The sequence below is a fragment of the Eptesicus fuscus genome, chromosome 7 (assembly GCF_027574615.1).
Source record: "Eptesicus fuscus isolate TK198812 chromosome 7, DD_ASM_mEF_20220401, whole genome shotgun sequence".
In the NCBI taxonomy this organism is placed as follows: Eukaryota; Metazoa; Chordata; class Mammalia; order Chiroptera; family Vespertilionidae; genus Eptesicus; species Eptesicus fuscus.
The window spans coordinates 61,616,925-61,630,222 of NC_072479.1; the positions used below are offsets into that span (position 1 = coordinate 61,616,925).

Consider the following 13,298-nt stretch of genomic DNA (forward strand, 5'->3'; position numbering starts at 1 on the left):
GTCCCTCTCGCAATCGGGACCTCTAGCTCCTAACCGCTCTGCCTGCTGGCCTGATCCCCCTAACTGCCCTCCCCTGCCGGCCTGGTCGCCCCTATTAACTTCTAAAAAAAAAATCTTATCCCCTTCACACACAATTGTATTTGACTTCCTTATTGGCTTCTCCCTCTCACACAATTTTTCTGTCTCCTTTATGTAACACTTTTTCCTACTGACTCATCATTTATAAGCTTTTCTTTCCTCCTTATTTCCTACTTCTGTTCCATCATCCTTCTTCCCATCTTTCTTCTACCCTCCCTCCCTCCCTCCCTCCCCACATTCCTTCTTTCCTTTATCTTTACCCCTGCCCTCCCTCCCCTTTTCCTTCCTTCCCACCTTAATTTTTTTCTTCTCTTCCTCCCTCGGACCTGCTTTGCTCCCTCCCCCATTTCTTCCTTCTTCCCATTCTCCTTTTAAGCTCTACCGGCTCCCCTTTAAAACTTTTCTTCCCTCCCTCTTTCTCTCTCATCCTACCTTTCCCATACATTCTTCTCTACTTACTTCCACTGTTTTTAGTATCTATCTATCTACCTGCCTAATTACTCACTATCATTTATCTTTTTTCTTTTCTGACTCCTACTTTTAAAATCTGCCCCCAGTACACAACTATACTTGATTTTCATTATAGCTCCTACAGTTCACTCAGACATCCTCTTTCCTTCTTTAACTCTGTTCTCTACTGACTCCTTTATAAAGTTCTTCCCTCCCTCCTTCCCTTTTTCCCCATCTCCCCCCCTCCTCCCTCACTCTTTTACTCTTTTTACAGGCTAATTAAAAATTCTATGCTTTTTGTCCTTAGTACTGACTGCTTTCCTTTCTGGGCCCTGTAGCCGCCTCTGTTTGGGCACTGGGGCCCCTCTCGCACTGGCTTTGAGGGGCCGAGTGACAACGCAGCTGTGTCTTGCCTATGGTGGCCTGCGCCTCCCCCCTCTGAGTTGGGGGAGGGTCCAGCCGGCCTGGGCATCCATTGCAGGGACTGCTGCATTACGTGCGCGCGCATATGCATTCATGTGCGTGTGAGGCTTTTCTCCCGTTGAGTGCCGAAGGTTGGGGGGGGACACGGAGGCCCTTCCTGCCCCCCACCCCCCAGCATGCCCGCTCTCACACCTCGAGCAGCTCTCAGTCTGCTCCCCTCTGGAATTCGCAGGCGACGGGTGTGCTTGCGCAGGCACGGTCGGGCCCGGCTTGTCCTGGGGCGGGGGGGGGGGGGGGGGGGGGGGGGCGGGGACGTTCTACCCAGGATGTGAGCCCCGTCCAGGTCAGACCAGGCAGATGAATGAATGGATGGCTGAAGAAAGCCATGGCAGCTTCCCTGTGGTGTGAGGGTCGCCTGTGGTCTCCACGGTGGTGGGATGGGTCTGCGTGGCAGGAGGAGGCTTCGAAGTTGTGTGCTTGGGAGGATTGACTGGCATCCCGGGCCTTGTGGGGCTGCCCTGTGTGTCTGTGGTGGTGGGATCCCTACATTATTTACCCGGTGGCCCATCCAGGTCTGGTGCCTTACCTCGACTTCCACTCTCTGTCACTGTGCCCTGGTCCTTCCTTTGTGTTGGGTCCACAACCTCTCGATTTGCGTGCACGACCCCTCCCGGGGGTCACCGCCGATGCGTGCACCCCCCAGTTGGCGTGTGCCGAGCACGCCTCGAGAACCGGCCTTCTGCCGTGCAGGTGTCGCCCCTCAACACCCCCCCGCAACCTCAGGGAGGGGGGGTTGGTGGTGTCCCCGGGCAGAGTGCTCTCGGATGGGGCGCGGTGTCATGGGGGTGTTTGTCAGGCACATGCACCTGGGAGAAAAAGAGGACTCCGGCGCCGGGGGCTGGGAAGCGAGCCTCACGCTGCAGGTGCAGCCTCCTGCTGGTCTGTCAATATGCAAATTGGTCATTACTGTGACACCGTTAGGACCAATTTGCATATTACCTCTTTATTATATAGATGATCATTTAAAAAATAACTCTTGCCTGCCCAGTGTGGCTCAGTGGTTGAGGGTTGATCTGTGAACCTGGAGGTCACAGTTCCATTCCTGATCAGGTTGCAGGCTCGATCCTCAGTAGGGGGCATGCAGGAGGCAGCCAATCAATGATTCTCTCTCATCATTGATGTTTCTATCTCTCCCTTCCTTTCTAGGAAGTCAATACAAATATATTTAAAAAAAATAACTCTCACAATACTCTTACATGCTATTCTACCAATAGCATGACTTTGTAAAGCATGGGTCGGTCATAAATAATGTCAGAATATGAATGAATTAATGCTCACAGCAAATCTGGGAGAAGAGGAAGGGAAGGTCAGGGGATCATAAGTCATTCAAGCATGATCAAGGGGGGAATGATTTTTGTTTTCCTTGTAGAACACAATGCAACCAACTAGCGGAGCTGGAAATCCTGAGAAGGCCTCCCGTGGTCAGTTGTACTGGCACTTCTTAGTCTGGTTGCCCTTTAAACATGAAATTGCTTAAAACACAAAACAAATGTCTGCTTTATCTGTATAAGCTATAAATTCAAGATATTTAAATGAATAAATGATTAAATTCAATATTTTTATATTAAAAATGACAAATTTACAGGGTAAGTAGTTCTTTTGGAGAGGGTATCTAAGAACTTGTTCTAAATTTCTAGAAGAGTGGTAGGGATAGTTCAGACCATGTGGGAGGGGGGGTTCCAATTAGTTTTAAAATTAGATTTCCCAAAATAATTTTAAAATTATTTCACAAGGTAGCCTCCCTAGCTTGCCTGATTAAACTTCTCTATTAGATCATTTCAACAGAATAGCAGATATCATACTCTCAGGGAATTGTGCAAGATCTTAGTGTCATAGAGACAAGAATCATGGGATCAAGGGTCAAATCCTTGGCAATGAATAGCCAGTGGTAACCAAGAGAAGATTATCGAGCTTTGCTAAGATACTGTGGAGGCCATAAATGATGTATAATAACTACGCTCTTCCCTTAAAGATTATCACAGCACAACTGGGAGAGGAAACAGATAAACCTAAACCAATTCAAGAGTAAGAATTGCTTTCGCCACCAGTGACTATACTGGCAAATAGGAAGTGAGACGAGGAAGATAATTGGCAGAGACCTTGCTTTAACCAACTGGGCCAATGGCACAGGCTTGAACACTAGATAGCCATCCCGTAGGCACCCTGAATGTTACACTAGCTGGGATCCTTACCTTCAGAAAGCGGGTAGCAAAGGAAGGTGGTGCAAGCTAGTTGATAGTACTCTGATATGAATGTCAGGGATGCTCTTTAAAAGTCTACAGCTGATCTATGATCATTTGTAATCACATCTAGGGGAGAAAGACCTTAACATTTTACAGTGACCCTCTATCCACACTCAGAGCCGCAAACCTCACCTCCATCGCAGTTAGGATGAAGCCTTCTACATGTGTCCTAGCCATGTCATGAGGCATGAGAATCACCATCATAACAATAATAATAACTACATTTTTATAATAAGCTCCAGGCTCAGGGGTTTATATATTTTGTCAAGGCTTAGGAATGTTAAGTGATTTCCCCAAAGAACATGGAGTAAAGGAGTCAGGATTTGAATCCAGTTTGGTCTGGATACATCAGAACCCAGTCTTTTAATATCTGTGCTCTAATACTCTAAATTGGAATTCTTTACAGCTTCCTCAGAGGGCTTTGCCCATCATGCCCTCTTTGTCCTCCTGCCTTTTTGCATCTGGTTTTAGGCTGCCTTTCCTTCAGTCGTCTGCTTTGCTTGCAAGATTCCGCTCCATACCCTTGTCCTACAACAATTCCCTGCAAACCCTGGCAGCTCACTGCTCTCGCCCTGAACCAAGCAATGCTGGCTTTTACTGCTCTGCCTCTCTTCACATTTCCTATCTTTGTGACCAGATTCTCAACTATGTCTTCTATCTCTTTATCCAGCACTTAGCACATAGCGAGTGTTTGTATGTCTTAGCTTTTCAATTATATTCACTCGTTCATTTCTTCAGCACACAGTATTGAATACCTAATATGCGACAGTCCCTGAGCTTGAGCTGGAGACCAAAAGACCTTCAGGCTTCTCCCAGGCTTTGAAGGGAGGCAGACAGAGAGCTTTACCACGCAGCGAGGGTACTGATCTAGAAATGCCCAAAGACAGGAGGTCCGGGAAAGAAGCCTGGAAGGAGTGCCTGAGTGGAGGTGTCAGGGAGCTCTCTGTGTTTAGAGAGGTCTAGCTTGCTTTCCACAGTGGGACACACAGTCACGATGGAAGGTGAGCCAGCGACTGTGCCTTGGCCCTTTGGGGATCTAACTAAAGTGGGCAGGAAACAGGGGTGCTAGTCCCTTCAGCAGCTTGATCCCTAGACCCCGTGGATAGGGTCCAGGAAGAAGCTTCCTCGTTTCCCATTCCACACTGCACTGAAAACACAGCTGCCATGTAGGCCTAGCTCAGAGCTCCTCAAGGGGGAAACAGATGGGATTGGCTCATGCAAATGCTTATAGCGTACTTTTTAGGTTAAAAGAGTTAGAAATATTAGCTTCTCTTGGGTAACACCGTGAGCTTAATAAAGTAAAGATGAAATAATCCTACTTAATTTAGTTATCACTCTATAGACCAAGAAATGTGTTGGAGCTAATGTTTATCCAAGCCTTACTGTAATTAAATTTATATTGCTAGCCTAGATATTGATTTGGCTAAGCCAATTTTATAAGAGTGAATGATTTAAAATGATTTGGTGGGAAGAAACAGAAAGATGTGATTTTCAAGGGGGAAAAAAACAATACATCGGAGTGACTTGCAGAATTAAAGTACAGTAGTTCAGGCTGCTTAGTGAGCATTTGTATATATTTTTGCCCCAACTCTGCTTGGTTAAATACTTCTTCATAGCATTCATGTTTAAGTGAAATTTTCTCAAAGTCTAGACTTACAGAGTTATTGTACAGTGTTTTTTTTTTTTTAAATCTACTTCAAAAAAGTATCCCTTTTTTTTTTTTAAAAGAAAAGCATCTTGCCTGAGGTGGAAACCTAATGGGAAGCCTGTGATGTGAAAGCCTAAAAGAAGTTGTTTATTTGTTCTCAGTTTTATTATTCATACTTAGTTACAACCTTAGGGAAGCCTTCAGCTCTCAATCTGACCTACTTCAAACCAGTGGAGAACATAGACAATATCTCCCCAAAGCAACCATTTATAACTTTGCCTTTTTCTTAAAACCTAGAGGAAATGTAGTTCTTGATCCCGGGCCAAGTTTGTCAGGAACTATTTGTGTTAATAAATCTTATTCATAAAACGATTCAATTGAAAAATCATATTGTTAATTATAACATAAAGTGTGTAATAAGGACCTTCATTAGCGATATATCTGTAATGATTTGAACGGCAAATGTTAATTACTTTTTTTTCTTCTTGTTTAATTGGTCAACATTAACCATCTTAGAAACTTGGCAGGGCTTTTGAAAATGAAATCGTATGGAGCTCCCTACAAGGTCTGAGATTTTCCTACAGAACTGGACTCAGGCATTGCTCTTTAAGGATTTCTGTACTCATAACAATGATTAACTCTCCTGCCATTTGCCACTCAAGGTATTTTCTTTTCTTATTTTTTTAAAATATATTTTATTGATTTTTTACAGAGAAGAAGGGAGAGGGATAGAAAGCTAGAAACATCGATGAGAGAGAAACATCGACCAACTGCCTCCTGCACGCCCCCTACCGGGGATGTGCCCGCAACCAATGTACATGCCCTTGACCAGAATCGAACCTGGGACCTTTCAGTCCACGGACCGATGCTCTATCCACAGAGCCAAACCGGTTTTGGCAAGGTATTTTCTTTTCCTTTAAAAAATATTGCCGAAACCGGTTTGGCTCAGTGGATAGAGCATCGGCCTGCGGACTGAAGGGTCCCTGGTTCGATTCCGGTCCAGGGCATGTGCCTTGGTTGTGGGCACATCCCCGGTGGGGGGTGTGCAGGAGGCAGCTGATCGATGTTTCTCTCTCATCGATGTTTCTAACTCTCTATCCCTCTCCCTTCCTCTCTGTAAAAAATCAATAAAATATAAAAAAAAATATTTTTTAATTGATTTTCAGAGAGGAAAGGAGGAGAGAGAGATAGAAACATCAATGATGAAAGAGAACAATTGATTGGCTGCCTCCTTCATGCCCCCCACTAGGGATCGAGCCCACAACCCGGCCATGTACCCTGACTGGGAATTGAACCGTGACCTCCTGGTTCATAGGTTGATGCTCGACCACTGAGCCACGTTAGCTGGGCCACGCAGGGTATTTTCTAACTGCTTTAAGTACTGCACTTTCAGGGAGATGGAAGAGTCATCTACCAGTGGCAAACATCCCATACTGTTCTTGTTTTTATTTTTTAATTTTTAAAATAAATCTTTATTGTTGAAAGTATTACATATATCTCCCTTTATCCCCCATTGACCTCTTCTAGCCCCCCCTGCCTGCCCCCTACTTCTCCCCACACCCACCTAAGGTTTTCACCACCCTATTGTCTGTGTCCATGGGTTATGCATACACACACAAGTTCTTTGGTTGATTTCTTCCCACCCACCCACCCTCCCGCACCTTCCCTCTGAGATCCCACACTCTGTTCCATGCTTCTATGTCTCTGGATCTGTTTTATTCATCAGTTTATTTTGTTCATTAGATTCCACATATGAGTGAGGTCATGTGATACTTATCTTTCTCTGACTGGCTTATTTCACTTAGCATGATACTCTCCAGGTCCCTCCATGCTGTCTCAAAGGGTAAGAGATCCTTCTTTTTTACTGCTGCATAGTATTCCCTGGTGTACAGCTCTTGATTTTAGGGACAGTTGCCAGGATCCTACCAGGTAATGAAGCCTCTTCCCACAGAGTCTAAAACTTTAGAGGAGATGGAGGCAGAGGCATTTATGGGGAGTTTATTCTGGTTATGCTTTCATTTCTTCTACTTACTTCTGGAAAATGGTTGGAACATGTGCTTATTACTTCCCGAGCAAACCACCTTAAAGATACTCAGGGATAGAAACTTGCCCTCTGGTCCACACTCTTTCTCTTATGAGCATTACTCACCCTGGAAAGTGCCAGGTGCCAAACATGCTACTATCTCTGAGCATTTCCATGCATCATGTTTACATTTAACCTAGAAATGCCTCTGGATTGTTGCATAAATGTGGCTCTTCCCATGGTCCTTTTCATCTCAGTCACAGGGCAACTCCCTCTTTCTCACTGCTCAGACCCCAAACCTTGATGCCACACCCTATACCCCATCTCTGGGGAAATTCCCTCATCACTGTCTTCAAAATTTATCTGGGAGTCTGATCACTTCTCACTACCTGCACCCTGCCCCCGGCTGAGCCACCAGCATCTCTCGCTGGGTTATTGCAGTGGCCTCGCTGGTCTCCCTGCTCCCACCCTGACTGACCCTCTAAGCCTTAGAGTCTAAGGTTTGTTCTTAACCCTTTTCATAAGCCGGCTCATGTCCTTCCTCTGCATCTCCCAACTCATGACTACTCTTTGGAGGTGCACACGGAACATTCAAAAACATTCCTAGCCCCCACCCCAAGCCCACCTTCCCTGTCCCCTTCCACTTTATTTTGCTCCATTCCACTCATCGCCATCTGATACCCTATATATTTTACTTACTATGAAGTTCCACGAGGGCAGGGGTGTTTACTAGTATCAGTTTTATTTGATGTTGTGTTCTCAGTGCTGAGAACAGAAGCCGGCCCAGCACATAAGCATTTATCCAGTGAACGAAACACGCTCGGGAAGGAGCTGGAGGTCTGTCCACTGTAATGGGCATGAGGTGAGGAAAGGCCACAACGTGATTTCCACGTGGTATCTTTCCTTCTTTGTCCCATGTTTGTGACACTGTTTTTGTTGTTGTTTTAATATATTTTTATTGATTTCAGAGGAAAAGGAAGAAGGAGAGAGAGAGAGGAACATCAATGATGAGAGAGAATCATTCACTGGCTGCCTTTGGCTCGCCCCACATTGGGGATCTAGCCTGCAATCCGGGCATGTGCCCTGACTGGGAACCGAACTGTGACCTCCAGGTTCATGGATCAATGCTCAACCACTGAGCCACGCTGGCTGGGCTGTAACGCTGTTCTTTACCCCTCAGAAGAGCATGAGAAGGGATTGGTCATCTTCAGTGAGGAATAAACTGTCTAAATACATCTACGTGCCCATTTCTCATATAGTTCCTACTTGTTTACGGCCTCCTGTTTGGTATTTATGAAAAGTGTCATGCTGAGCACTTAAGAAGCAGGGAGCCAGCCAGTGTCTGTCTCCTCTCAGCGTCTGCTAACAGAGTCATGCCAATTAGCACGTGTCAAGGGCCTGAAAGGAATCAGCCTGGGCTGAAAAGGTTACCAGGCGGAAGGCCTGACACAAATTTAATAAGCTGCCTCCTACCTTTGCAGTAGGTTATTTCGGAGTCAAGTTCTGTCAAGAGGAAGTCTGACTGCTTCAGTGGATAAACAGCAGAGACGCTGTGTTCACTCAGTGCCATCCAGTGCAGTCAGTGACGACTCCTGTGGAGGTCGTGTGGTCTGACAGGCCAATTAGCGGTTTTCCTCATCAATACGTGGAAACTTCCAGCAACCTCCATGACATTTTCTGACTTCGTTCCCTGTATGAGGAAAAAAATGACATGATCACACAGCAAACCCGGCAAAAGAAGAAACTGGAAGGGGGTAGATGCATAACAGGAGGGTTGGCTGCTCAGAATGACCACCTGCTCCAGGCGAGAGACCAATACGTGGCAGTGGATGTGAAGTGCTTTGTGAACTGTGATGAGCAAGATGAGAATGGCCATCATACATGGCAGCTAGGCCAGTTTTGGTGGCTCACAGGTGGCTCACACCTGCTGAGTGGCCCTCTCACCTCCATCAGTGTTTTCCAGAACAGCTATCGCTCCTCTCCTCCACCTGGACCCCTGTTTCTCTTCCGCTGAGAGTCCATGTAAATTCAAGAGATCAAGGCTCAACACACTGCTTTCTGTAGGTCCTCTTACCATATTATACTCTATATTGTTAAATCATTTTTTCAGCTCTATGCCATTGGTATCTCATGAACCTAATTTCTGGCTATTAACAATAACATTGACAAATAAGAAGTGACAATGAAAAATGAACACTTACCATGTGCCAGCCACTGTTGTAAAGGCTCTCCATGAGCTAATCCTCATGACAGCGTCTGAGTTAGGGGTTACTGCGAGAGCCACTTGACTTTTGAGCAAACGGAAGCAGAGGGAGATTTAGAAACTTGCCCAAGGTCGCCCAACTGGTCCATGGCAGAGCCAGTATCCATACACACTGTTTCATTTGGTCTAGACAAAAACACACCAAAATAAGCACTATTGCTCTATTTTACATAAGAGAAGATGGAAAGGAATTAGCAACTCACCCAAGGCCATGTGGCCATTAAGAAGGATCTTAAGATCAGAACCCAAGTTTCTAAGCTTTCAATGTTCCTGGCTATGCTCTAATTGGCTTCTTGGGTACAGCCTATATTTTTTTGATTCATTATTAATATTCTAAATTTGGTATTAGCATAACTTTTGCTGGAAGTAGGCATCCAGATATCACTAGGTGTCAGATAAAAATCTTATACTTTTTAGCTTCATTATAGCCAATCATCAAAATCTGAGCAGCAACGTATTAGAGTTGCAAAAAGTGATTGCTGTGGGCCCCGGTGACTGTGGTCTGTGTGTTTGGCACAGTGCCAGGGTGTGGCTTACGTAACTGCAAAGAAGTATGTCATCCTAGTGAGGTAAGCATCAAGAGGTCTGTTTTCAGAGGGGAAAAATTGCCTGAGGTTACATAACATAGCTGGTAAGTACCCACATGGGATGTGATCCCACATCCCTTGATCCAAAGCCTATGCTTGACCTACCATCCTCTGTCTATCAGTGGTCAGAGCCAAGTCCAGGTGCTGCCAGGTACATAGACAATTTAGCCACACCATTCCCTCGCCCCCTCCACACACACACACACCTTGTGATAGAAGAATTAAGAATGCTTGCTGTTGTATTGGGGAACTTTCAATGTGTGAGCTTAAGGGCCAAATCCCTCCCTGAGCTTGTCTGAATCAACCCACCACAGACAGCACACTGGTCCAGAGAACCAGTCCCACCAGCCATCTCAGGAACAGATGCTACTATTAGCTCAGGAAGATCCTTTAAGATGGAAGATATTCATCATAAACCTAACCTTTCTGTTGGAAAAACAGAAAGCATAGCCTACACATACCAGGCCTAGTAACGCCTTGATACCTGTGTCCAAAAGTAGACATTGGAGCTATTTAGCCCACATGCTCTTCTTTATGCTTATGGATGTATTAAGGTTATTTATTCATTATTTTATTATTTTTTATTAATCCTCACCTAAGGATATCTTCCCCATTGATTTTTAGAGAGAGTGAAAAGGAGAGGGAGAGAGAAAGAGATATCAATTGATTGCCTCCCACACACACCCCGACTTGGCCAGGGAATGAACCTGCAACCCAGGTATGTGCCCTTGACCTGGAGAGCCTCTGTGTGCAGGCGGACACCCTAACCACTAAGCCAAGTTGGCCAGGGCTTATTCATTATTTTAAATGTTCACATTCAATTCACCTTCTGGCAACTTCCAGAAAGTATTTACTGACAGCTGAATAAAAATTAACTGAATGTGTCCAATTAAAATATTTCTGAAATAGGAGTGGCATTATCATTTTGACAGTAATTACAGAATTTGCATTCATACATATTATTCATGTTTATAATCTTACTAGAGGCCCGGTGCATGAAAATTCATGCACTGGAGGAGGGGGTACCTCAGCCTGGCCTGCCCCCTCTCACAGTCTGGGAGCCCTCAGGGGTGGGAGGCAACCCAGTGATCAGGGGAAGGTGATGCCCCCATCACACCTCTGCTGCTGCCACTGCCAGCAGCACAAGCCTCAGCCAGCCCTGGTTACCTGAGACTCGGGCGGCCCTGGGCAGCTGGGCAGCCACCATCCGAGGCTTGCCTGTGCGTTGGTCCGGCCCTGGGTGGCTGGGGGGCTGAGGGGACTGGGCACTGCCATCTTGTGGCTGTGGGCACTGCCATCTTTGAGGGTGTGGCCGTCATTAGCATATTCCCTCCTTATTGGCTGTGGGCATTGCCATCTTTATGAGGGTGTGATGGTCAATTAGCATATTTATTAGATAGGATGTTTGATTTTGTTCTCATGGAAAAAGTCCACTGAATTTAGCATGAAGTATTAAGTCAGTTCTTTTTCATTTATTTTCTCTTCCTTTCCCATGTATCTTTTCCCTTCCTTTCTTTTTCTCCCATTGTCTCTCTCTGTCTAATTCTTTCTTTCTTTTTTTATTAAATCACTACTTTTTTTATAACTTTAGTTCTAGTTGAGAAAAGCTTTAGTGCTATTGTCCCAGATGATTATGCTTTAGAATCTCATAGTTTAGAGTCTGCTAATATATGGCATTTTATAGTCTGAAAACACATTGTTTTATCATTCCCCTCAACTTCTGACATTAAGTCATTGCTATCACCAGCCTTTCTTGGGTGGTGTGTTACCAGTACAGATTACCTTCTGTGTTACTTCTGAGGCTGCTGCCATTTCAGTTAATGTCATTCCACTGGATGGGAGAAGAGAGGTAAGCACATTCAATTCACCCCACCTCCATTTTTGTTGTTGTTGTTGTTTGTTTGTTTTTTTGAGAATTGTCTTTTCCTGAAATGTTAAAGATCGGTTACAGCAAACAGAACGGCAACTGTCAAGGAAAACTATCACTCTGGGCTCCTTTTTGACCACAGCAGCTACGTGGAAGCAGCTGCAGCTTCCATAAGGGCCACCCCACCTCCATTTTACCTAACCGTAAATGTTCCTTTAGGTTCATAACATATCCTATAACATTGTCACAACTCACACTCAGAACCACGAAAGCTAATAGTTCATATGCTCCTGAGAAATAACTCTGTAACCTTAAACTAGTTTTGCAAAATACATAGATCATTAGCTCATCGCTATTCAGATTTATGTTAATGGCAAGATATTTGTTGACTGATTGACATACTGCAACAGCATGAAGTTTTTCAATCTATAGGTCAGGGAATTTATACCAATTCTCAGTACATTGTTCTAAAAAGCCTTTAAAATTAATAACATAAACTACATTAATTCAATCTTTTCTAGTCTTCTAATAGTTAAAAAAATTAAAAATCACTGGTTTAATTATTAGCCAGCTGAAGATGATTCACACTATGAAAGGGTACCTTTTCCTAAGGCACAAGTATTTATTTTGTGGCACCCAGAATAAGGGCCTTTCTCTGAAGCATTTGGTTTGATAACCCAGCTTTTACACAGCAGAGCATCCTCTTAAACAACCTATCATTTTCTCTGAAGACAAAAATACTTTGGAACACTTTTTACCCCCCTGTTTACATCATGGCATTTCCCCCTAACTTTTTAAAATTCTTATCGGTTTAATTATTTTTTGAGACTATGATTATCTAAGATTAGCATTGATATACATTTAAATATTAAACATTTAAACAGGCACTGGCTTCAGTGAAATATTGTAACTAATGACTTGCTTTTCAAAAAAATTTCCTAGGTCAGTCTATATCTCAGTAATTTTCATAACAGGATATTAAAATTGCAGCTCAAAATTATTTCTGTCTGACCTCTCTGTTCTATCCATCCTAACATCTCTTCTGGCTTTTCTCTGGTATCTTTGTAACATTGAGTTTTCAGCCTTTTGGGACCCTGTGTATGACCTGTCATCTAATAATTATAATTAAAAATAATTCATTTCATTTCACATTTAAGTTTCCTAAGCTGTGTTAGTCTGAAGTAGGGGAACTGGATACAGAACTCAATTCTGTCTTTCATAAAGCACATTTAATGGTGCAACTCTTTAAGACTGCACTCAAAATTCTCCTTCCATTGGCTCCAGGCAATGCTTCCAGTGTTCACTACCAAAGTTCTTCTATCTAAACAATGCATTCCAATCTGGCCTATTCAGCGTCCTTGAAGAGGTAGTCAAATGTTACCCCTAGCATTTTCCACTGCTTGATAGCTTATCAATCCTAAAACACCTAGTAAAAATCCCACTTCTATGAAGCCATTCATTTCTTCACATGTTAAAGCAATGTTTTCTGAACCAGTTCTTATTTAAGCCCGCCTTAAAAGATCCTCTTTAAGCAGAGAAGGGATATTAATTAACTTTGCATCTGAAGAAGATCCTTCTGGTAGTGATGTTGAGATGAGTTGGGTGTGGAGAAGACAAGAATGGAAGCAGGGAAACCACATAGTGGTCTTTACAGTG

At 44.1% G+C, this 13,298-nt stretch overlaps 1 non-coding gene across 1 annotated transcript; it reads right to left on the reverse strand.

Moving 5' to 3' along the window:
* Window positions 1-11,689: 11,689 nt before the first annotated feature.
* LOC114231308 (small nucleolar RNA SNORA16B/SNORA16A family) lies at window positions 11,690-11,824 on the reverse strand. Its single transcript, XR_003617262.1, has one exon. It is a non-coding gene; the product is annotated as a small nucleolar RNA SNORA16B/SNORA16A family (small nucleolar RNA).
* Window positions 11,825-13,298: the final 1,474 nt, after the last annotated feature.